The 27,431-nt window shown below is 39.6% G+C and overlaps 1 pseudogene; it reads right to left on the bottom strand.

Annotated features, from left to right (window-relative positions):
- Positions 1-6: 6 nt before the first annotated feature.
- Positions 7-23,407, bottom strand: LOC121327815 (annotated as a pseudogene).
- Positions 23,408-27,431: the final 4,024 nt, after the last annotated feature.

Below are 27,431 nucleotides of genomic sequence, written 5' to 3' on the forward strand. Positions count from 1 at the left end.
AAATATTAAGTATAGCAGCTCGTCTTAAATCATCCTCACTGCAAACAAATGCTAAACATTCTTGGAGTGAACAGGATAAGACTCTGGTGAGACCACTTAGACAAACCTTTCAGACATCATACAAAGTCACACATCTTAATAAAGGTCATCCTTACAATGTCATGCATGTTAAACCTTTTTACAAGACATGGAGGCTTTAGTGGGATAGTATAATCGTCATAGTGCTTTCTTTTTTTAACCCCTGTTGGTCCTGTCTGGAGTCAAATTTGTATTTCGGGTCAAGTAATTAGGATTCAGATTTGCTCTCAAATGTGACAATTTCCAAGGACCAGTTCTCTACATTAGCTGTTATACCAGTCCAGGAAGAGCAAGATAAAGGAACACATAACAAGGAAGAAAAGAATCCACACGGAAACCAGCATTGTTTTTAATTGCCTGGAAAATAGAAAAACATATTAGTATGATAAAATGGAGCTTTAAAAAAGGTATACTTGTATTTTTCCCACTTTTTGTACATGGAAGAACATTCAAAATACATAAAAGGGGGTATCGAAATTCCCTGGTTCCCTGAAATAAAAATGTAACCATTACCTAATGGGTGTTTACCTCCTAAAGACCCCGAAATCTGAATAGATATAACAAAGCTGCTCGCTAGTGCCTGTGATGAAGTCATGACCGCCCCCAAGGGCATCAGAAGACTGCACACAGATACCAGTATAATTTTCCTCCAGGCATGCTGCAATCAGGCAGCAACCTTGAAGGTTAATGATTACATTTCTATCAGGGAAGCAGGTTATGATAATAACCAAGGTTCCCTTTCAAGTACGAAATGTAACCATTAACTGATGGCATACCAAAGCCATCGCAAGGGCAATATTTCACAATGACTGGAAAACTACAAGGCTAAGCCTAAGGCTACCTTGTGCATTACCATTAGGAACCCCAGTAACAAGTAGCTAGGGCTAAAAAACTGAGGGAGAAACTCACCTCTATGTTATGTTGTAAGGGTTGACCCTGAAGCTGCCCTCAATACTCTAGTTCCAAAGCCAGGGTTTTGTGGATCCATGACATTTAAACTATAGAAACTTGTAAAGGTATAGGGAGTAGTCCACACCACTGCATTGCACATGTCCTTGACAGAATAAAGCCCATTAAGTTGCCATGACCCTGGTGGAATGGGCAGTAAGCTTTACTGGAAGTTGGCAAGTTGGTCAGCTCATAGCCAGTCCTGCGTGTCTGCTATCCATTTAGATAGCCTCTGTTTAAAAATGGTCTTGACCATGTGACTTCTCTCCATAACAGACAAAAAACTGTTCAGACTGCCTCCAACTTTGTGTCCTGTCAACATAATACGCTAATGCCTTCACAGGGCAACGTATAGAGTTGTTGCTCCCTGTCAGAATGGAAAGGTGGATGGAAGGCCTCCAGTTCCACATACATGACATGAAATGCTGAGATAGTTTTCAGCAAAAAAGTAGGATTTGTATGAAGTGTAACCTTTATGCTGTCTTCTGCAAAAATTAAGCAGCCTTTCACAATTTAAAATGATCGCACTTCACTCACCTGCTTAGCGGAGGTGATTGCAAGCAAACAGAGATAATATTTCAGCTCAGCTGAATGCATGGGCTCAAATGGAGGCTTCAAGAGTGCATTGAGCACCACGTTTTACCTCCAGTGAGGAACAGTGTCCTTCATAGGTGGCTGAAGCCGCCAAACCCCTTTCAAAACATGTTCCCCAACAGGAAGCTGAGCTCCTGGGGAGACAGAGTCAATTTTGACATGACAAGCCGAATGGCTGCCAGATAGACCTTTAGTGTAGAGGGGATTCCGCTCATCAAACCGGTCCTTCAAAACTGCAATATTACTGCCATGGGACAAGGTATGGGGTCGAACCCATGAGGCAGACACCATGTCTGTAAGACGCTCCACTTGTACCAGTACTGGGAACATGTGGAGCTGCTGTGGCATTTTGTAAGGTGTAAATAACCCTATTGGACAGACCCAGATGGATCAATGCAGCCGTTCACTGGCCAGACCCAGAGCCTCAGGCTGATGGGTAGGAATGCCATAAGGTCCTCCATGCCTGATTGAGCAGGTCATGGTGCTTGGGCAGTCTCAACGGCTGGCTGTTCAGAAACAAATACTGTATAGGTCTAAACCCTATGTTTAGCTTCCTGTCTTGAAGTGAGCTTGCCAGTGTACTTCCATTTTCCCTGGCAATTGCTTCCCAATCCACCAATATGGCCTTGAATACTTTACTCCAGTAAAAGTATGCCAGCTACTGTTGAAATCCCTTGTCACCACAAACTTTCAATGAGGTACAAAAATATGTATTTCAACCAAATTAATTTAATAATAATAATAATAATAATAATAATAATAATAATAATAATAATAATGGTACCCAAAGTTAAAAATATAATGTACATTTGTTATGAATTTTGCTAAAAATTGTTAAAATATAATAAATGTACACCAAATAAAACATTTGCTTGATCTTTTAAAAGTTTGTTTGTCTGCAGTTTATTTATCAAGAAATGCTTTGAGTAACATTAGCAGGTGCATAATTATTTTCAATGTGTAGTTTAGCGCACAAAAAAATGAAATACTATCTCCTATATGTAATTATCTGGTTTGCCTATAAAAAAAATAAACATTTTGAAAGATGCTTCCTAGAAAAAGCTATATTGCTACACGGTAATAATTTAAACCTTTGCAGAGCACCATGATTAAAAAAAAAAGCTTTTTTGAAACAACAGTAAAAACATGTACACATTACGTAATATTTGATCTACAAGGGCAGTTGGGCTGATATAGCCTATGATTCATATATCTATGGCATGACACAAGAACTAAATAGAAGCTCTTGAGCTCACTTAAGGACCTTTTCAAAGCAATTTACCTACGCTTTGAATATTGAACATATTTTAAAATCGAATGAAGGACCGCATCTTTGTTGTTAATTGGTCTTGAGTTTTAATGAAATACATTATAAAACCCTAGCAGACAAAGGTAAGAATGAATAATGATACGTCAGACCTTAATTGTTAGAAAACCATTACGTCTCTAATGTCTTCATTGCCTTCTTTGACGTTCTCTGTTGCACCGATGACCAGCTTGTGAATATTATCAATCTCTGACTCCTGTTGGGCATCAATTTAAAACAAATTAACCACAGCAATACATACAGAGGACGTTAGTTGATAAACATTTACAGGCTTCAAATAATTAAACAATGCTTCAGTGTGCTATCACTTGTGACAGGAATACACATATTTAAATAAATCAGCAGGGGAAGATGTAAATTACACTTTTACAGCCTGCAACATAACAATTTTCTTTAGAGACAGATGGCTCAGTGTCAAGCAACTCCATTTTGGACTGATGAACTGGCAAACTGTGAAATCCAATACATTGTTCATTGGGTATATTTCTATATATACTGTGAGATATAAAAATGTAAAGAGATTTATTATTGATAAAAAGAGATAATAGTATTTCCTCTCACAAACAAAAGCCATATGAGGTTTGTAAACATGTTTATAGAGATTTATTATTGATAAAAAGAGATAATAGTATTTCCTCTCACAAACAAAAGCCATATGAGGTTTGTAAACATGTTTATCTTTTAAAGGTTTTGCTTGTTCAAACAAATGTTTTAAAAGAACTGCAAAGCATTTTAGTCTAAATAGAAAACCTTATAAAAATGATATGTCCCTATGTAACCTTCTATTGCAGGGGTGTCAAACACACGGCCCGCGGGCAGGACTCGGCCCCCCAAGCCCCTTCCTCCAGCCCGTCACGTGTATTCATTTTTATGAATTAATGAAATTGAAACGGGGGATTTGGCGCCTCCTGCCGCAAAAAATAAATCAACTCTCTTTTCCAAGCCTCATTATCTGTGAACTTGATACACTAACCATAATTCTAGCCAATCCCAATGCTGCTATCTTAATTTATCACGAGAAGGAGGTGTGTCTTTTGATGAAATTGTAGGGGATGTGTCTTTTAATGAAATTGTAGCTACATTTTTTTTAAAAAACAAGAGGAAACAAATAGCCCAGAGTCCGCAAATTTGGATTTTGATCAGATTTGCACATGCTAGCAAGCTACTTACCTGTACAACATTGGATTTATTTGTTTTTTGAAGTGCGATATAATTTGTATACCCTAATTATGTTATTTAAAAAAAAGGAAGGTCGATAAGGTGTGTAGAGTTGTCCAAGAAAAATTGAGGAATTGTGAAGATGCCCAGAACCCCCGTGCACTGCCATATCACAAGAAGGTTCGTTGGATAAGCCAGGGAGCGGTATTGAAACGTTTCTATGAATTGCATGGTGAAATACAGTTGTTTGTGGAGCAGAAAGGGAGGTCTATGCCTGAATTGCAAGACGATGAATGGATGCAGCATCTTGCTTTCATGGTTGATATTACAAAACATCTCAACTGTCTTAACACCAAAATGCAGGGATGCAATAAATTGGTGACAGATGTTTATGACAGCATTCGTGCTTTTGAGATTAAGCTTCAGCTGTGGGAAACGCAACTTTCGGAAAATAATACTGCACACTTTCCAACATTAAAATCACGACAAGCAGAAACGGCAGAGCGCCGTGACACACTCACAAAATACACTCAGCAAAATCTCCAACTTGAGAATGGAATTCCAAGAAAGTTTTTCAGACTTTAAAAGCCTTGAGAAAGACTTTGCGATATTTTGTAACCCATTTTCTATCAGTGTGTCTGAGATCTCAGAAGAGCTACAGATGGAAATAATTGATTTGCAGTGTGATACTGCTTTGAAAAAGAAATTCTCCAGTGTTGATGTGAAAGCATTATATCAGTATGTAGGACCAAATTACCGCAAGCTGAGGTCTTTTGCCGCGATAATTTTGTCCATGTTTGACACAATGTATGTGTGCAAACAACTTTTCTATGTCATGAACATGAACAAATCAAAATTGGATTCGCAACTTGCCGATGCACACCTGAACTCTCTACTAAAAAGGTAGCAGCAGCCCAGACACTTGTTCCAAACTTTGATGTAGTGGTCCAAACAAAGATGTGTAAGGCATCAAGAAGCGAGCAGCCACAGCACTAAGTCAGTATACATATAATTTTATTCATGAATGTGTTTGACATTACTTGGGTTGTTGACACGAATTTAGCTCCCGTTTTTATACAGCCGAATTTCTGTAAATTAATATCGTATTGCTAGGCTTTTCATTTTCATAGGCCCAACTGGGTGGCCCGTGGGATGTGCATTTGAACCCAAACCGTCCCGCTATATGATTGAGTTTGACACCCCTGCTCTATTGTAATGAGTTATACAGATAATTTAGTTTTAGGGAAATATATGTGGATTCAGGAGATCTCTCAATTTTACATTTTACATTATATATATACAGTTAAACCCATTTATAATGTACCTGGGATATAATACACACACTTATATAAAGAACCAGTATCATGGAAACTAATAAAATTGTATTAAATCCTATTTAAATTCTCCTTTTAGTATGTACTATGATCATGCATACTTCCTGATATTACGCACACACTGCGATGGCACGCAGTGGTCTGTGCTGTGCATGTTGCTACTCGTAGGCCAACTTCTTGCTGTTTGAACTTGACCTTGCTCTCTATTACTCTAATTTATGCAGTATTATCATGGCCAGCTCTAAACAATCGTCAATTCCACTTAAGGACAAACTGTACATTATTGGAGAAATCTTAAAGCAGTCAGAATTATGTTGTCAAAGAGCTCAAGTTTAAAAAGTAGCAGTTGCTGACGCAATCGTCTAAGGTCCTGTCCACATTAGAACAAAAAAAATGGACAACCGAATTCAAAACTGATTTACCTGAACCCTAGCCCATTAGTGTTAAGGTGTCCAGATTGCCATACTAAAATGGGTTAGTTTAACCTAGCTGTTGCTGAAAAATCACTTCGCTGGATGACTGTATCCCAGAAACCACTGCAAGACGTTCTTTAATTTAATTAAAAGTCGAAATAAAGACCTTTAACTTGCTAATACTGTATGTGATGGGATCTAAGATAATTTACAAAGTGTTTTGGACACAGTGACAGGAAATGGCTGAGCAGTGACATCAGGCCAGAAGCAGGAACAACAACACACAAGGTACAGCAGTTCAAAAAGATGCTTGCAGCGTTGTTTTTATTAAACAACAAAAATAAAATAAATATTTAAACAAGAAAACACTGCTCACAGAGCACAGAAAACAAAAAGGTAAACAAAAATAATCACAAACACAAATAAGTCAGGCTGGGCAATCGCCTTCGCTGTTCCTATAAGTTTTAGTTTCACTTTCGTTTCGTCTCTCCTCTTGCTCTCGTACTCTCCTCCGTACACCCACCCGGAGTGCAGAGAGCTGTGGGTTTATATACAACAAACAACAACAAAACACGGCTACACCATCAATACACAATTAATGCACTACTTTTGCCATCATTTAAATATATATAATAAATCATAATAACCACAATAACAATAATAATACAACCCCCTACCCCCTTCTCCTGCACAGGGCTCCCAGCCCTGTTAAACATTCCACCGCCCCCACAACCCCCTTGTGCACAGCACACTTGGCTCCAACGACCACCTCCCCCCTTAGTCCCAAAGTCCCGGAAGGGGAGAAGCAAGTGGACCATGGGTGCGGCCATGGTGGGAGGTCCTCCTTCTTCCACTGCTGAGCCAGGCTATCCCTCTAGACTGGACCAAGACCTGGCGACAGGGGACCCAGGTGCTGTGGATGGGGCGTCAGGAGCGCAGGAAGACGACCTGTCGGCTGCAGCCCTAGGCAGAGGAGCAAGCCCAGGCAACCGTGGAGTGACATCTGGGTTACCAGGGGGAGCAAAGGAGGAGACCAGACGACCTGTGCCTGGTGGTGCCCCAACCTGGGAGTCAAACCCAGCAACCAAAGGTTCAGACATGGAGCCTGGGTGTCTGAGAGCCCAGGCCGAGGGATCCAACCCCCTGCACCGGGCTGTGGCATGGGGTTGGTGGTCGGGACTGTGGTAGAGGTGGTGTCCTTACCGTCCCCTCTTCTTTGTGGCCCATGGGCCAGATCTGGCCTCTGGAGTGATGTCATCCAGCCCACGGAATATCATTTTTTTATTCAATAGGATACCAGAACTATCACCTCTCCCTTTTTTGCCATGACTCTCCCACTTTTTGGATTTCTCCTGGACAACTCCCAGGACAGATTTTCTCCCGTATTTTGCTCAGAACTCTACTGTTAAACCCCTTTATGTCAGAAAACCTTTAATTTCTGCAAAAGTAATGTAGTCTGTGGTTACTGCAATCCCCGTTTGTACCTACCAGGGTTTAGGACCCAGGGGAGCCGTGTAGTAGGCACTCATTCAGTGCAAGAGGCAAGCTCACATACTTAACCATTTACGATGGCTTTGCGTGCGATAAGCCCTCCCGGTAAAAAAACTAAAATATTGATGCAAATGTCAAGCTTCCTGGACAACAACATAGTCTCACATAATCTGATGCAATGCTGAAAAGTGATGTTTTCTGTAAACTATGCAGGGCTGATTTTAATGGCTGGAGCAAGAATGATGTTTGTGGTAAGCACGAGAGATCACAAAAACATCTCAAACTTTTAAGCCAGTGATGCTCAAAAAACCACAGCTTCAATTAATGTTGCCAAAGATAAAATGGAGATCAAGAAAGTTACATATGCAGAGACCTTTACATGTTGTGACTAGTTCAGCAAATGTGTAGTAGATATGCTCCGAGACTCACAAATTGCAAAGTGTTACAGGAAAGTGTAAAAGTCACACAAATAGTGAAAGGCATTTCTACATATTCAGCATCAACATTGCTTTTTCAGTATGGAGAATCCGCAATGTAGATGATTTAAATTGTCAGAGTTAATGATGAATAATGAATTTGGCCAGAGACCTTGTCCGTGGGTGCTGACCGCTATCCGCAATTTTTGCTGGCTAGCGAAAACACGATGACATCATGTAGTCTTGTGCTGCAGAACGGAAGTGGCTTGTAGGGCCACCTCCCCCAAAAGACAAAGCCACCAAACCATGACTGGAAAAAGAAAATGATGAATGGTTAATGCAACAACTGCAGCGGCGCAATGCCATCTACCCCCTAAAATAGGAAAAGGATGAATCAAAAGTAAGCAGCTGAAACACGGGCCCGCCTCCCGTTCATGACATCCAATTAGGGAGAACCCAGCTTCTCCAGGCTGCCATGCACCCTGCAGAAAATAAATAAGAACTGCTTGGCACTCAGGTAAGGAAAAACCCTACTCGCTGGTAGGAGGAAACTTTAGGGAATCCATGGCTGAGGGTAGCCCTTCCTCCAGGCTCTAAAGACGTCCATCTCCCTGTTTGGCCTCACCGTGCATGACAGAGAGGCCAAACAAAAAGATGCGACATGAATGCAAGCCACACAACAGTTTTTATGGCGCTTGGACGTGTTGATTAGTGGGCTGATTCTCCTTCAAAAAAGTTTTCCAAGAAAGTAACAGACATTTATATACAGTACAAGTGTGTTCATTTAAAATAGAAGATAGTTGACAATGAAATGTTACTGACAGTGGTATTATTGATTCGCCACTGTGGAAGGGGTGTGGGTAATTCACTGACTAGGAGACAGACAGGTGTACTTGAAAACACCACACAGGTGCCCAGTTTTATTTGCAAACAGTTCTTGCTTTTTCCGGCAGAGGGCACTGTTGACCGTGGGCTGCCTATCAACGATGATAGACAGAACCACGGAAATACCACAGCTGGTACGTGAACAGCAAGTGCACTCGCAGGTGCTCAAAGAAATAATAATGAAAACAGAAGGCGAAAAGAACAATGGAAAATAAAACAGTAATAAAACTACAAATAAAAGGTGCTGCACTCGGCAGCGTTATCCCGGTCGTTGCTACCCGCACGACCCGGATCACCGTCCTACTCTGTAGGCTAACTAGACTGTTCTTTCACAATACGCCGGGGTCTGCCCAAGGGTTCCCCGCTCTCTCTGTCTCGCTATGAAACTCTTTGTTTCGCCTGATTCCCGGTCCCGGATCAGAGCTTCCGCACTCTCGTTGCGTCTAAGTGGGCAGACCTGAGGAAACAGCAGAGCATTTTTTTATAGGGCTAGCAATCTGCCAAGACTCGCCTCTCAGCCATTCAGAGAGGGGGAAGGTCCACACACCCACTTTCCCACCTCCCCATGTCACTGCCATGACTCACAGGCGGTTGTTGGACGACTGTCTCCCTCTTTCTGCAGCCCGTGAACACGCCAGCAGAGTCAGCACAGATCTCTCCCTGTTACAGCCACATATTATTGTGTAATGAATAATGTTGCAATACCACATAGTTGTGTATTTTGGCTTTTTTTATTTTAATGATGACATTTAATTTAGAGGGTTTTACTTTCTTGTTATAAAGTAGGTGTCATAGCTCGTCCTTTAGGTTTGTTGTGTGATGAAAGTAACAACACCAACTGTGTATGTATGCTTTGCTGTCATGCAAAATCAACTACAGTGGACCTGTTTACAAAGTATTGTGGCTGCTGCCAAATCATCCACCTACAACTACTGTACAATAAGAACCACAGGGGCCTGTGACACACGTGGTTGTTTTTGATAGTTTAAATCTTTCTTATTACCAATCAAATAATGGTATATTGCATCTACCAAGTAAGAAGTTCATTATGCCTTTTTCTCAACATGTAAAATTGAAGGGTATTTGACTTCTTCAGGGTTAACTTCTTTTAACTGTTAAGCTCCCGGTGATTCTAAACGAATCAGTTCATGGAATTCAAACCCTTGAGTGGTTTTGTACATCAGTCCCTTGCTGATTCTACAGCAGATTCGTTGTAAACGGATAAGCAAATGATTCTTTATAAGCGGATTCTTGATTCTTACAAGCAGATGGTTAGTGTAGGAATGATTTGGTCCCAGTGGTTTTGATCACTATATGCGGTTGATTCTTATATCAGTGATTCTTATAAATGGACTGCACTGTAGCAGGAAATAGCAATTCAGGCATATAAAGCACAGCAGTTGTGACGGCAGCTCTGTCACTCTGTTGCACACTGTGAATCTCCAAGCAACAACTAACTACATGCATGCAGAATTGCAAGCAGCAAGGGGGCAGGGCAAGTTAACAAAGCAGATTTGCTATAACCCATATTTGGGAGTGGAAAACATGGGGATTACACCAAGAATAACTCACTGCAAGTCAAATTACCTATGTTTTTTCTGAAAACATCTCCTGCAGTCTAGAGATTTCAACAACTTTGCCTTCTATTATTTGCCTGTCGAAAAAAAAAAAACCCACAAAATTAAACTGTGAATTTAAAATACAAAGCAAACCATGGACAGACAAATGTATCACTTCAATGTCAGTTTTGGTCATTTGTTCAAAACTAATAAACACTTCGGATCCAATAAGTACTGAACGCTTATTAACAAACCTTCCTTTTACCTGCTCACTGTGTGGCTGTGTATTAATTAGGAAACAAAGATTAATATAATAATTTACTCATGAATTCAAGCACTTTTCAATGTATTAATTCACTTGTGAGCATGCAACCTAGCAACCATCGCTATAAATAGCATCCACAACTTACTACATTACCTTGGAATGTTGTTTCCTTTAAAAATACAGGATTTGTATTTAGTTGCAGCATGGTGTTCTGCAAATCAGCCACAGCCAAAAAAAAAAATTTAAGCTTGACAAAACATTGGCAACGAAAAACTGCTTCACCCCCCCCCCCCCCCCCCCCCCCCCCCCCCCCCCTCCAAAGGACTGCACGGATTTATGTACTTAAACGTGCCAGAATACAGGTCCCGACGATCTGGTCCTGTTTGTCTGTCTGTCTGTCTGTCTGTCTGGCTTTCTTTTTCACCTATCCCCCTTGTCAGTTAATTTCTCAGAATTGCTGGAAAAAAGAACAACAACTGGATTCTGATATAGCATGATTTGTATTCCATTTACTCAAGTTTGTTGTTTTAAATAAAACATTAAGCCACTGCTGTATCAAGATGTAAACACCTTCTTCTAAACCTTCATTCTGATGATAACAACATAAAATGAGCTTGTACTTTGTTGTATTGCGATTTGCAGACAGTTGACATTTCTAAGGAATGTCAGCTTCTATTTTCTGTAATGTTGCTAAACGTTTTTTTTTTTTTTACTACTGTATCCTGCGGGGCACACTTAAAAGGGTTTGCAATATCCTCCTGTGGAAATTTTAAATATGTATATATCAAATGTCAGTTTCTGCACAACATTCTCTCTACAGTTATGGCCAAATGTTTCAACTAATTTTGCTTTTATAAAGTCGAATGAAACCTGCTGAATAATGTATCGCTAACATATTCAATTGAATACCGCTTTGTAGTTTTCCATATACTTAACAAAAAACTGACAAGTTAAAAAAAATTGAAATTTCACAATCTAACATGAAATACTGTACTACTATTATGGCTTCCAGTATTTGCAATATCTTTTTTTTGTTCTTTGATGACATGCTGTTAAATAAAAGATCTAAATTATGTTCACATAGCTTCTTTTTTTTTAAAATTATGTGTTAGAGATCTTGTAAAAGGAAATACATTTGCAGAAAATCATAATGTTTCAGGTTTTTTTTTTTTTTTAATTAAGATTGAGTGCTGTATGTCCTTAGTAAATAATCACCAATTTTCCTATGACTCACATGCTTTCAGTGTCTCCGCGTTCCTTAATTCCCCTGCAAGAATGAAGGCTAGAATATAAATTAAAAGCAGATACCGTATTACTTTGAATTACTGCTGCCCTCAATAATTAAACGTACATTTTTGTCCCTACCTCAGCTCAAATAAACACAGAAAAAACATAGTATGGTAAAACATTGCAAGTAGAAACAAAATGAATTGAATAATTGTTGAATTCAGATAAAACAGAGGTTATGCTAGTGGGCTCACAGAACCAACTAAAAGGAAATGTGAGATTACATGAGCTCGACCCTTGCAGTCTCTCATCAAAACTAACTAACCAGAAATTAAGAGTTTGGGGGGTCATCCTTGTTCATGATCTCTCATATTAAGGAAGTTAAAGTATCTTTTTACCATTTGAGAAATATAGCCAAACTTCTACTGCACATAAGCCGCATTCCCACAAAAAATGCAGGATCACTAATTGTGAAATACATATTAGCATCTCACAAAGTTCCATCAAGTTACGCATTTATCTCTTCTTTTGATAACCAGCGCGCATTTTAAATGTTTGCACTTCTATTACAAACTACAGTACTGCTTTAAGAAGGATAACACTTTTTTTTTGTAAAAATGCTGACGACGACAGCTGACAGCAAAAGTGCATCCTATGACTGTGGCCTTAAACACGGGTTTAAAGCTGTTCTGTACATCGGATTTATGACTTTATTAACATGTGGCGGAACAGGAAATTGCGTGTACTTGGAAAAAAAATCCACCTTGAACGCAACATGTGGTGGCTGTGACGACACTGACAGTAATGCGCTTCAGTACCTGCACTGTGCCGCCACTGAACCACCTCGAGAGATGGGTCAGTGGCGGAGTAAAGTGTGGCTGCATTTTACCAGCAATTCCCATTTACACTTTGTGACACCGCATCAGTGCCGCCACAGACACGGCAAATTGCTTCAGTGTAAATATGCCTTTACAGAGCTACATTATGGAGTGTTCTGCCTTCGTTTGTCAGGGAAGCTGGGACAGTTTTCAAGTCAAGGCTAAAAATGGACTTTTATAAAATGTCTCTCTTATCTTAGTGGGTTTTAATGTAACTTTAAAATTGCTGCTTTTGTATTACTATTATGTGTATACAGTATTTAAATCTGCTATTTATGGTCTGAATGTGGCAGTTGTATGTGTGACATGCTATACAAATGTATTATAGTTTGTTCTTTTTTTTTTGCTATGTACTGTACAGTGCTTTGCGATACTTGTGTTTAAAAAGCGCTATATAAATGCAATAAAATGTATTTAAAATAATACAGTTACATACTGGAGCATACCAGTATTTTACTGTAAAGTTTATGAAACCCAAACAAACAAAAAAATACCATTGATACGCAGCACTATCTACTGATACTGGTATGTGTCCTCACCCATTCAAACACTGATCTGATCTGCAATCTCAACAGCTTTCAGTTTAAAGTTGTAGGACTTCTTCGCCACCCTGATCAAGTTACACCTGCAGAAATAAACTTTAATATATGCCTCCCTCAACTACAGTAAAAAAAAAAAAAAAAAAGCAACAACAAAATTGTGCCTTTCGAAAACCAGAGTACATTAATTACCACTGCCCTTGAATAAGTGCCGCAGCTGATCTTAGCAATTTAAAATAAAGACTGTGGTGTTAATTTGGTAATATGGTATGTAGGATTGAAGTATTTACATGGAGTGCTAGGTCAATTTTTCTTTGCAGAGTGCTAAGAAAAGAAACACAATTACATATTTTACTAAAATGTGTGAATCTTCAACATAAGAAAATGTGGGACCTAGTCATAGCAGGGTTAGAAACTAACAATATTGTGCTACTACCTTTTGAAACTTGCTAGTCCTTATGTGACGTGCCTAAGTTGGAATCAGCAACAACAGTTGGGGTCCCTAAAAATAGGTTTAGATTTTATTTTGCTAAAAAATAAACACTTATAATTTTTTTTTTTTAACAAAACACCTTTGTAAATGCTCATGCAGATCGATCAATCACCTGTTTGCACCTTGTTACTAAGCAACTACTATACTGTGTGCTGAGAAACTGACACTGACAGCACCAGACGGGATGACAGGAAAAAATTCTCTCAGCTGTGTCACCTTGCCGACCACGATGCTCCACCTGAAATGGACACCGGTGACACAAATACAATGTTTATTTTATTTTACATTACATGTTTTGCTATTTATAAAAATGCTGGCTGGCTATGAATTACTACAATAATTAATGTACTCATGTACACATGCGGTCTTCACTAAAGTCCCCATTTAAAGACAGTATGTTTCACTGTAGCCCTCAGGATGAAATTGTTAGCTAGGTGGCTATTTTATTGGACGCTGTATCTACTAGGTTTTGACACTAATGAGAACATAACAAATACAAAGAAAAACAAGGGATCATTTCAAGAAAGCTGGGAGACTTTCCATAAATGGAGTTTATTTTTAAATGCTGCAATAACAGTTCTGAAGTTTATTTTTAAATGCTGCAATAACAGTTCTGTTTGTGAAGCATCCACACTATCATTTGACAGAACAGGTGATTTATTTGCAGTATGCAGGATCTTATTTTCCCCCATTGGTGCTTGAGCCCCAGAGCACTCATGGAATCACCGTCTGTGCACCTATTATCAGTGATTAAAGCCTGGTTTTCAAACAAACTGATTACCGCTCGCCAATACTGTACTCGTATAAGACAAGTGTGTTTTAAAAAAATAAATTCCAGTCATTGAAAATATGCTGATGATAATGTAAACAACATCAAGCTGCAGACAGCGAGTCCCAAGTTTTAAAACGTTTTACTGTTTATAGATAAGAACTGAAACTTTTGTGTTATATTTTAAGACATACTACAATATTGTTCATTATGGTAATTGTTTGTTTATTAGTTTTCAAACGTTTAGTAAAATGTGACCTATTGTTTGACCTAATGACACCTTCAGTCAGGGCTGTAACCCACTACAAATCTCCATATTTTTGTAAAATGACTTTACACTTACATCAGAAGATGCAACATGTTTCAATAAATTCAAACAATAAACTATGCATCCCGCACAGAGGGAGAACATATATGTAAAATGCCATTAAGTGGGGTTGGAATTGCATGGGAGATGAAGGGAGGTTTCACTTCTTAGAGTTTTCTAAGCATTATTTGTGGATGCTTATTCACCACTGCTACACCCAGTTAGAAAATTGACTTCCCTGCATTGTTTTAACACAAGACTAAATGTGAGAATACATGTGTACATTTGTTTTAAGTACTCGCCCAAAGGACTATTGAGACACAGACATCAACTAGTCCTCATCAGATTTTTAATTTGCCTCAGGCGAATCCTGCATAGCAATACCTTCTATATCTCTTAACCACAGACACATTACTTTCTTAGTTATCAAAGTATGAGGTGGCGTTTATTCAGTATTAAGACTGACAACTTAACCAACATTTTTAATCCACGTAACCAAAACAATCGTTAGGTTATTATCATAACCCTAGTTCCCTGAAATAGAAATGTAACCATTACCGAATGGGTATTTACCTCCTAAAAGACCCAAGTCTTGAATATTGTATACCAAAGCTGCTCACCAAGCCTGAGACGCAGGTATCAAAAGGACTGCACTCATAGATCTCAACGTCATTTTTTCTTCAAACCTGTTGCCATCATGGACACAGCGACCTTAAAGGTTAATGGTTACAGTTCTGTTTCAGGAAAGCATGGTTATGACAATAACCTAACATTCCTAACCTAACAAGTACGAAATGTAACCATTATCGAAGGGGTCAGTATGCGCAAGTCGTTCCAAAGGTAAGATTGCTGAACGACTGGAATGCTACAAGGGTAAGCACAGAGGCTGCCCTTACCATTTGGAATCCCAGTAATTAGCTAAAGTGAAAAAATTGAGGGAGAAACTCTATGTCTGTGTTGTAAGGGTCAACTGGGAAGCCATCCTTAACACTCTAGTTCCAAAACCAGGGTTTTGAGGATCCATAAAATTAAGAACCTAGTCTGTAGACCCTAGTGAAGGTATGAGAAGTAACCCACACTGCTGCTTTGCATATGTCCATATGTCCTCATAAGCAGTCCCGAACATGTCTGTTCTCCACTTGGTCAACCACTACTTAGACAGGGTTTGACCATAGGATTTTGCCCCATAGCAGACAGAAAATTGTTTAGACTGGCTCCAATTTTCATCCTGTCAACAACATAGTACGCCAGGGCCCCAACTGGGCAGAGCTTATGGAGCTGTCACGCTCTGTCAGACTGGAAAGGTGGTGGATGGAAAGACTTCAATTCCACAGACTGGTGACATGGAATGCCAAGATAATCTTCAGCAAAAATGCAGGATTGGTAAAGAGCGTAACCTTTGTACTAGCGTCTATAAAATTTAAGAAGGCTTTTGCTATAGGGAATGCCTGCATCTCACTCACCCACTTTGTGGAGGTGTTAGCAAGCAAGAAAGCCACTAAATTATACAATTTTCAACTCAGCTAAATTTAGGGGCTCTGTGGCAGAGCACAGCTCTGCTCTTTAGAAATTGGCAGGGATGGGGTTAAATTCCCCTACCTGCCTTGGTTCATTGTGTTCAGGTGGCTGGGGTTGATTAGATGATTAGTTTAATTAACAATCAATCAGCGCCCAGCCACCTGACATAAAAGGAGGCCTCTGCTTTTCATTTAGGAGGAGGGAGCTGAGGAAGCAGGTTGGTGTTTTGGTGTTTGTGATTTTTGAATGTTTTGAATCCAGTCAAGGCAATGCCCAGCCTGGAAACCTTTATTTTTGTGAGTGTATTTTTGCTTTATTTTGTTTATTTTGTGTTTAAATTGCTTTGTTTTGGCCCTTGTGCCCTTTCATTTTTGTGTTTATAATAAAATAGTTATTTTTTTGAACTCCAGACTGTTTCTGGGCCTCTATCCACTCACCAGCCTGCCACAGGCTCAAATAGAGGCTTCATGAGTGCATTAAGCACCATATTTAGCCTCCAGTGAGGAACAATGTCCTTCACAGGCGGCCGAAGCCAACAAGACCATTTCAAAAATTGCCGCGCCAAGAACTGAGCTCCTGGGGAGACGAGTCAATCTTAACTTTGCAAGCTGAAACAGCTGCCAGATAGACCTATAATGTAGAAGGCGGGGGGGGGGGGGGGGGTCCTGTAGGTACGTGGCTGATGATGTCATCATGCCCCGAAGAGGACTGGGACCATGTTTGAACTGCAGTGAACAGCTGGTCTGAACAGTAGTAAGCACCCAGATGTCTGTGGTGAACCGATGGCACTATTACAGATGGCTCCCTGAGAAGCTGTGGCAGCAAAGTCCTAGGCTGATGCATAGCCTGTGGCTTCTGTTGCGAACATTCCCACCTCCGTTGCCATCTGCTCTGAGTCTGCCGCGCACCTGGAACAGCGACTTCTTATTCTTCAGCTGCGGAGGGGAAGAAGAGGCAAAGCTCGAGGTGGATGAGGAACGTAAAGATGGTGCGCTTGGAAAAAATGGGCACAAAATTTTCAGAAGCTGCGATTAACCAGTGTCTCCTTGGCATGCTTCTGCCCCAGGCAGGAACAGCACCTGCCATGCTTGTCTTAGGTTGTTTCCCCTTGCATGTCATAGGGATAGAACCCGGGCGTGATGCAAGGAGCATGCAATGCAATGTACAGATACAGTTGTAGAGGTGCTGCTTCAATCTGCTTATAGATGTGGAGCAGGCAGGTCAAGACATGAGTGGGACTGGTTTGGTACCAGACCGGTGACCTCGGCACCATTTGGTAGCGGGCTGGAACCAGGTCTATACCGAGGCAGTTTGGTACTGGTTTGGTGTATTTAACACCAGGTTGGTATTGGTTCAGAACCAGTTCAGTACTTGTTTAGAACCTGGTCGGCATCAGGCCAGTTTGGCGGCTTTGGCACCATTTGGAACCGGGTTGGTACGGGTTTGTTAACTTATAGGGGCATATAGGGGCATAGGGTTAGAACGGGGTCAGTACCGCTGTAATCGGATTCGTTGAAATATCACACAGAATTTATTTAAAACAGAAACATGTAAAATATATGCAGATAGAAGCAAAGTACTTATCTGAACAAGGCTCTCTGATCAGGTCAGTCTTAAAAAAAAAAAATGTTGCGGAGATCTGTGAGCACGGTCCTTTTGACACCTTGGGGGCGGAGTCATGACTTCGTCACAGGCTCGGTGAGCAGCTTTGGTAAACAATATTCGGGATTCAGGTCTTTAAGAGGTAAATAACCATTCAAAAGGGAAATAGTGATACTGTTGTGAGAGGTTATTGCAGAAAAGTTTACATATATAACATAATTAGTGAACACATAATTGCAGACTAATAGTATTTGTTTTCCAGCATTCATTTATAGAGATATAACACATACATGCCGCAGGCTATTTAACACAAATTAACATTAACACTCAGAGAGACCTATAGTTTGCTATGGGATGTTGCTCCCATTTGGATACGATGACTCAGATGAAAGAGAAGCCCTAGAGAAATGAGTAACATGATCAAATAAAAAAAAAAAAAAAAAACATACCTGACTTTATCCACTGGGTTGTTTATCTCACTGACAAGCCTTTGGTTCTCTTGTCCAAACTGCATATAAAAATAAGGGGGAAACTAAGAAAATTAAATGCTACATAAGCTTTGTGGCAGAGCACGGCAGGGATGGGGTTAAATTCCCCTACCTGCCTTGGTTCATTGTGTTCAGGTGGCTGGGGTTGATTAGAGGATTAGTTTAATTAACGATCAATCAGTGCCCAGCCACTTGACATAAAAGGAGGCCTCTGCTTTTCATTTGGGAGGAGGGAGCTGAGGAAGCAGGTTTTGGTTTTGGTTTTGGTTTTGGTTTTGGTTTTGGTTTTGGTTTTGGTTTTGGTTTTGGTTTTGGTGATTTTTGAATGTTTTGAATCCAGTGAAGGCATTGCCCAGCCTGGAAACCTTTATTTTTGTGAGTGTATTTTTGCTTTATTTTGTTTATTTTGTGTTTAAATTGCTTTGTTTTGGCCCTTGTGCCCTTTCATTTTTGTGTTTATAATAAAATAGTTATTTTTTTGAACTCCAGACTGTCTCTGGGCCTCTATCCACTCACCAGCCTGCCACATTTGGTGTCAGCAGTGGGATAGCGCCACCTAGAGGCTCAGAGCAGTATTTTGTTTTATTTTTTTTGGGGGGGGGATTTTTGAGATCTTTTTTTTTTTTTAACATGGGAAAGAAGAGCAGACAGCGGCAAAGGCAGGACAAGCAGCAGCTGAAGAAATGTAAGCTGCTGCAGCCACTGCTGGAGGACCCAGCCAGCCTCTTCCCCTGGTGTTCTTGGTGCGGAAAGGAGGACCGTTGGCGGTCCTGCCCAGATGTGCCACCGGCAAACTGGTGTGGCCGGTGTGAGGAGGACGGCCACAACTGGGCAGGATGCCCCTACAACCAGGCCCAGGAGGAGGTGCAGTGTTCACCCCGGGCATCAGGGGCCACCCCACTACCTCCAGCACCACCACCTTCACCACTGTCCCAGGAGATCTGGGAATGGTTGATGCACCCTGAGGCAGACCTCGTCCACGATCTCCCCATAGTTACCAAAACACTGTGGCATCGAGATGGGGAGAGGTGGGAACAATGGAAGGAACAACACCACCTGGCGTCCTTCCCAGAGGTTGCCCTCCTGGCGGTAGACATGGGAGATGCCCCGGTCACTCCAATAAAGAGGGGTGAGCCGTCGCTCCCAGAGCCAGAGAGGGGTGAGGAGCTGCCGTCGTCCCGAGAGCCAGAGAGGGAGGAGGAGGAGCTGCCGTTGTCCCGAGAGCCAGGGAGGGAGGAGGAGGAGCCGCCGCTCTCAGAGCCCAGGGGGGAGGAGCTATGGCCCAAGGATGCCTGCCTTGCACCTCTCAGGGATGACGCATCCGCATCGGCTGGGGTCGCCTGCTGCTCCGCATCGGCTGGGGTCGCCTGCTGCTCCGCATTGCCTGGGGTCGCTGGTGTCTCCTTTTTGTTTTTTAGGCCTCCTGAGGGTCCGCTGCCGCCTCCGCCACGAGAGGGAGCCGGGCCGCCGTCGTCGCCGTGCTACCTTGGAGATTCGGGGCCCCCTCAACCAAAAAAGTCTTGGGGGCTCCGACATCAACCCCGCCCACCACCACCCACCAAAACAGCCCACCCAAGGGACATAATTGGACTCTTGGGGGGGGGTGGGGGGAAGGGGGGGGGGGGGGGAGTTGGCCGATTGCGGCCGGTGTACGTTGTACATGGGGGGAGGTGTGTGGCAGAGCAAAGCTCTGCCCTTTAGAAATTGGCAGGGATGGGGTTAAATTCCCCTACCTGCCTTGGTTCATTGTGTTCAGGTGGCTGGGGTTGATTAGATGATTAGTTTAATTAACGATCAATCAGCGCCCAGCCACCTGACATAAAAGGAGGCCTCTGCTTTTCATTTAGGAGGAGGGAGCTGAGGAAGCAGGTTGGTGTTTTGGTTTTGGTGTTTGTGATTTTTGAATGTTTTGAATCCAGTGAAGGCATTGCCCAGCCTGGAAACCTTTATTTTTGTGAGTTTTGCTTTTTTTATTTTGTTTGTGTTTAAATTGTCTTGTTTTGGCCCTTGTGCCCTTTCATTTTTGTGTTTATAATAAAATAGTTATTTTTTTGAACTCCAGACTGTCTCTGGGCCTCTATCCACTCACCAGCCTGCCACAAGCTTGTTCACTCTTTCTTCTACAGATAATATGGCTCATCTGAGTCAAGACTTTTATATGAATCCTGTGCATTCTCTCTGCCTTAGTTTTAGTGAGTATTGCTGGGAGTAAGTGCGACTGTAGTGGCAACAAACTCCATTACATTGAGAGGCTTTATTGCTCACTCTAGGTTTAGTATTACAGTATGTATCTGACAAAGGGCTCATTAGTTCAATATAGTGACTCACCATAATCAATCTGTCTTTTCCATTTCTCTGCATTGCCCACTAACCATAGGTTGTGCAAATGTTTACTGACTTGTTACCTAGGGACCAAATGTAAGCCGATCTTTAATTATTCATATCCTTCGTATGTTTCAGAAAGGTACAGGAACATAATACAGTGAGATTTACTTGTGCAATAAATAAACAGCAGAAATATACTTTAACAGTCTGTGATGTATTATTTTCCACTTCACTCAGGATGCACTGTATTTATCTATCAACTCAATTTTAACACCTTCAAAAAGGTATAGGTGAAAAAAAATACTGTTAAGTGACAGTGACTCAGATCAAAGAATATTTATTGAGTGCTACCTGCAGACACACTATTGAAAATGGAAGTTCTCTTAAAAATTTAGTTAGACATTTGTAATATTATATATATATATATTATATATATATATATATATATATATATATATATATATATATATATATATATATAACTGGAGCCTGTTTAGCAAATTCTGCATACTGCTGACAGGAAGAATTACTGTTCAGTCAATGATGTGGTTCTTGAAGCTTTTGTGTGCCTGTCATCTACTTATTTTTCTTTTCTTTTTTTTTTAACAACAATGAAGAGTCTGAACAGTCATCTTTAGGAGCTAAACAGCACGTGCCATGTGACACACAAATGTATATATCCTCAATAATTAGCACCATTAAGGAAGAACTTAAATTACCTGCTCAAGAGACCTTTAAGTAGGGGAGCCATCAGCAAAATAAGAAATAAAAGTCGTAACATTGTATCTAATGTGCTGAAGTGAAAGATCTCTTGAAACCTGACACTCGCTAAGAGAGACTTTTACTAAAGTAGGACGTGATTCACTATATTTAAAGCTGCAATGTCCCACAATATTGTTTCATTTTACACCAAAATATAATTCCTTGTTTGTTAAATTCTTCCATATTAGCCTTCTGTGCAAATATGTACAAACAGGTAGACAATAGGAGGTTATAGGAAATGAAATAGTGTAGATATTTATCAAGTTTTCTTTTTCTATTATTAATAACTGCGAAGATGAAAACAAAACCTGTAATAAAAATAACAAACAATTCTTTACACATGGTTAAAAAAAATCTCAATTTGTATTTAAAAATGACAAGTTAATGCATTACTCTAGTCTTCTATATCACAGTGTAATCATTGTTTAACACACATGATGAATTCAGAAGAAACTCTTATTTCATACTGAAACGTCTTCATTCATTTTGTTCTTTTCTGCTCGGCTACAGATGGGTTTTTTCCATTGTTCACTCACACTTAAAATATAAGTTTTTTTTGTTTGTTCCTAAAACCTATGTGGATGCTTGAACTGTGATCAAAATGACTCCTTATGGGGCTGTCTTCAATTCTCACTGCTGTAGGGGGACTAAGCAGAGTCGAAACTGCCTTGTTTCATTTATTTGCGCACCCCTCTCCTGGAAGCGGGTGGTCCCGGTTCGCTATACTAAATGTTTTATACAAATTAAAAGGTCAATTGGACATGACCCCATGTATTTTTCCAAAAGGATTCTGGGAAGCCAACACTCGTAAGTGCTGTAAATATGTACTCAAAATGTCAGGCGAGTACCAAAATAGGAAAAAGAAAGTTTATAGTTAATTAGGGGAGCACAACTCAGGTAAGAGAAATACAATGTAAGGGTTCAAATTAAAAGTAAGCATCAAAAAATCAACAGTATTCATTACATGTGGTTAAACTCAGCTTCAGTAAATATAAAAGTAAAATACAAAACACAATTAAAATAAAAAAATGCCCGTGAATAGTAAAAACAAAAGCAAAAAATGCTGCATATTTCTACGAATGAAGTATTAACACAATTCACATACCATTTGAATTTCTTCTGGTGAAAGCTCATCCTCCACTTTTCCATCTTCCCAGAGGCCAAAACTGGTGTCTTGCACATCTGTAATGTTTTTGTCTAGGAGATGAAACAATTTAAGGGACCATTACCCATCAAATTGCTTTGAAAAAAAAACAAATTGTTATGACGGAGACTTTCTGAAAAGAAAATAAGAATGGCATCTTATCAACAGCCCATAGGCACAGACAGTATTTCAATTCACCACATTTTTAAGATATTTCAACAAACTGCTCAAATATAATTTTGTTTTAGATCTTCAGTTTCAGTCTATATGGTTGTTTTAGGCATAAGGGCTGAAGCTTTTCAGCCCCTGAAAACCTGATTGCCATTAGGTGAGGATGCTCCAGGAACTACTTGTAACAGTAGGGAGTTCAGGGTTCTCCCCAGGAATTGTCTACAGCCGGGTGGCAGAACATTATAGACGGGAGCACTTTTAAAGAAAGTTAAACTTGCCTTGCCTTAAAAACTTAATAGGACAAAGAATTTGAATAATGTGTTGTCTTTTGTTGAGTATATCTGATTGCTCTTTTTTATTTTCAATATTTTTTATTACTGTTTTTTTTTTTTTTTTTTTAATTATTATTATTATGGTAAATTACCATGCTATTTAGGCACTCTATGATTTGACTGGGGAAAGATAATGAAGGTTTACTGGAGTTCACAAAAAAAAAAAAGGAAAAGGGTAACCTTTTCACTTCCTTTTTAGTGTAATTATTGAGCTTATTGCCTCATTTAATTTGTTTTGTTTAGTATTCAGGGCATTTTATTAATGCATTTTTAGGTATTTTGTTATCTATTTTTGTTTTTTGCTGTTCTACATTTTTTGAATGCAGCTGTTCATTTTAACCATTTCCTTTACAGGTTCAGTACTCTCACACCTCTGGTCACCATCGTAACTGCTGCATGAAACCGCAGTGTAATAATCCAGAACTGCTGCACTTAAGCATTTATGTCAGCTGACAACAGCTGATATACCATCATGCCTTTCTTCTTAAAGGCCTACAGCCTCTATAAAAACCCCCAAAATCTCTTACAAGCACCTGGGTACATATTGTTACCATATCACAACAATGGGGGCGGGGTAATAAAGTAGCCGGTGCAAACATAGTATTAGGCAGTGGATTTTGCCTGTCGCCGGCTTACTATGAAACCCTCATTCATTGTCACTATTTTTGCTTTGAAAATAAACGGCTATTTTTTTAGCAGCCATTTTGACGTTTTAGCCTCTCGAACTGCTTAACACAAAAAACCCGCCCCTTCACTCTCTGATTGGTTAAATGTTGTGTCAAGACGTAACACAGCTGTCATGTGGTTCCAAGTTTATTTTTTTATTTATTTTTTTTTTTAACTGAGCAACGTGCAAGTGATCTAGTCTGCTTGCAGTGCAATCAAAATTTATTGTTAAAGGCACAGTAGCATCTGCAAGACGGACGGCGCGCCCTGCTGAAAAGACCTGGGCAGAACCCTGGGGTTGGCAAGGAAAACAGAAATACAATTAGGCTGTCATTTTTGCCACAAAATTCTACTGCAAACATTTGTATTTTTTCTAAATAAATATAGTATCCACCACTTACACCGCAGAGGGTTATTTCGGGCAGCCGTTTATATCGGACAAATAGCGTTTGTCATTCCCATCGATTTCAATAACAAAGACATCGTTTATACTGTGTCACTCTTACTTATCCACCAATCAGCTGTTTTCACCATGTTACCTTGTCATTCACATATATTTCAATACAAAAGGCAGCACTTTACTGTAGTAAATGCTTGATAGATCGATCAGTCAGCTTTGCACCTCTGTACTGTACCTTGGCTATTTAATCAGTTTTTTATAGTTTGAAAAAACAGCACTGACTGCAACAGCAGGCATGGCTGGAAAGATAAAAGTGATGCGCATCAGCTCGTAAACTCAGTGTAAATACAATGTTGCTGTGCTAAAGCATGCTTGGAACTCCCTCAGTCAGCAAATACAGTTTATCCAAGCACGTGACCTGCCTGTATGTGGATTGTGTTGCTGTTTGCAGTCTGAAGGAATACAATAGTGACTGCTGATTCAAGCGACTGACCTGCTTGGTACGCGGTTTTGTTGCCGCTTGCAGTCGGAAGGAAGAAAATAGCGATTTGGTAAGTAACTTAGGATTCTTGTTTGCTGAGGTAACTACATCAGCTGGTTGAAATAATTAAATTTTCTAAAATGTTCAGTGTGATGGGGGGCCCACACCTTGTCTGTATTTTATTATTCGTGTAGGTATTCATTTGTTGTTGTTATTATTATTATTATTATTATTATTATTATTATTATTATTATTATTAGTAGTAGTAGTAGTAGTAGTAGTAGTAGTAGTAGTAGTAGTAGCCGTAGTCGTAGTCGTAGTAGTCGTATATAAATATATTGTGTTTATGTGCAGACGGATGAAAGCCGTCTGGCATGATTATTATTTAAGATGGCGGCAAAAAGCAGTGCGTTTGTGTTTTGTTTATTTACTTAAAAACCTTGTGTAGAAGGTGACCATCTCCCGAGGTTAATTAATTGATTAACTGTTGCTAATTGGGAGATGGTCACCTGTATAAAAGGGCACTCTGGCCAAAGTGAAACGAACACTAACAATTCTAAACAAGTATATTTTAGATATAGCAATTGTTATTAATTTAGACCTCCTAGTGACTGACTTCAGTACGCTTGGGCTCTCTCAAATCTGTCAACGTCCCCACTCACACCCGAGGACACACCCTGGATCTGCTCATCATCAAGGGTCTTGACCTCTCAAGTCTCTCAGTCTCAGATATCTCCCTCTTTCTCTGACCATTTCTTAATCACTGCTAATATTAATCTCCCTGCTCCTTCCTCCACTACTGATACTGTTATCTCCCTCTGTCCCAAGAATCTGCTGAATCATCTGAAACTCTCGGAATGTGTTTCTTCATCCCCACTTACTGGTACTCTACCGTCCTCAGCTGACAATGTGGTGACCCTCTACAATGCCACCCTTACTTATATCATCATCACTGTTGCCCTGCGAACAACCAGAACCGTCAAGAAAGATCGAATGGCCCATGGTACACCCTCGAACTTCGATTGCTTAAGTCTGCCTGCCGCAAGCTTGAGCGCAAGTGGGGGTCGTCTGGACTAATGGTTCACAGAGAGATCTGGACCGACCAATTTCGGTAGCTACAGGCATGTGCTTGACGTTGCCAGGGTGAAGTATTTCTCTGAAATCATAACTATGAGACACGATAAACCCGATGTTCTCTTTAAGACCATTGACCAAATCCTACATCCAGCCACTGACAGATTCACTTCCCGTTCATCCTCCTTTACCTGTCATGATTTCTGCTCTTTCTTTAAGAACAAAATTAACAACATCTATTCTATCTCTCCCGCCAGAAACCCAGTTTACTACTTGACCACCTTGACTCTCCCCCGGTTTCCCCCCCTGCCGTCTCCTCTTTCTCTTCTCTCTCCATTGCTGTGGGATATGCGACAGTTTGTTTTAAATATTATAGTAATTTTTATTTTAATTAATAAAAAAAATTTTTTTTAAAAATTATTTTATTAATTCATATATTACTTAAATAAGATATTTAATTTTTAATTATAAATTGTTTTTTTTAAAATAAATTTTAAAATTTTAACTTTTTTCATTTATCATTTTTTACATTTTTTTTTAAATTTAATTTTTATTAACATATTTTTTAAATTTTAAATATTTTTAAATGAATTTTTAATTTTTTAATGTAAATTAAAATTTTTTAAAATGTTATTAATAGTATTAAAAATTTATTATAATTTTTTTAATATTAAAAAATTTTTTTTAATTATTTTTAATTTTTAAACTTTAATTATTAAGTTTTTTATTACTGTACATTTTATTACAATCCTTTGGTTTTAATACATTGTTTTTATTAGTGTAATGAGTGAAAGGAGTTTATACTGTCCATCGCTTACTGCAGGTGATTCACGTTAACACAAACTTGCCTGTTCTAAGATGTGGCAACTGTACTTTAAAAATAGGGTCCCATTGATAGGATTTCCAGGTTTAGTACAACTGCATGTGCATGGTGTTCATGAACTGGTAAATTGAAGGAATAGGGACCCTACATGGATGGGCTCTTGTTAACATCTTGTTTTACATTAAATAAGTATATTTTTGCATTATTAAGCACACACTTGGAATAATCCTGTATTTGGATATGTTAATCACAGTGTCCAAAAAATAACCCAAGAGAGTAGCAGGGTTTTAATCAGCCACAGTTTACAGACAGTATCAAGTCAAATGTGGGCCACCGATAAACTTCTGCACCATTGTATAAACTTTACATATTTCACTTCACTCATAGATACAAAACCGTTCAGATTTTTAAAGAACAACACTGCCAATCATTTTCTGATATACATTTCTTGCATCAGAAATCCTTCCCCTTGAATTGGTTGGAAGCTGTTTACCTTTGTTTTCATCTTTCATGACCTTTTCATTTACCTGCTCTGTGGAGGTCTGTGTTGTTCTTTAAGGAGATGTGGAAGCCAACTGTTTGTTATTTTGCTCAGGTTCAAGTCTTGACCTAGAAGAAAGCATTGTATTTGTTGGTGTGTGCATTTTTTAAACATCACTCTAAATTCAAATGGGAGAAGAATCAAATAATTAAAAGGCTTTGTGACTATCTACACAGCAATACAAAAAACAAACATACAGAACTTTAAAGCATTTTAACAGTAAGGTCAACCACCCTTTTCATGAAATTATTCTTATGAAAGCAATTCACTGGCTTATTTCAATTCAAGTAGCTTTCCATCTGAATGGTATAAAAACAGTGTTCTCTGCACCCAAGCATAGCCTGCATTGTGTGGTAAAGAATACAGTAAGTTGGTTCTGATTTACATGAAATTCAAATTCAGAATATTTTTTCAGTCTTTGGT

The sequence above is a fragment of the Polyodon spathula genome, chromosome 1 (genome assembly GCF_017654505.1).
Source record: "Polyodon spathula isolate WHYD16114869_AA chromosome 1, ASM1765450v1, whole genome shotgun sequence".
Taxonomy (NCBI): Eukaryota; Metazoa; Chordata; class Actinopteri; order Acipenseriformes; family Polyodontidae; genus Polyodon; species Polyodon spathula.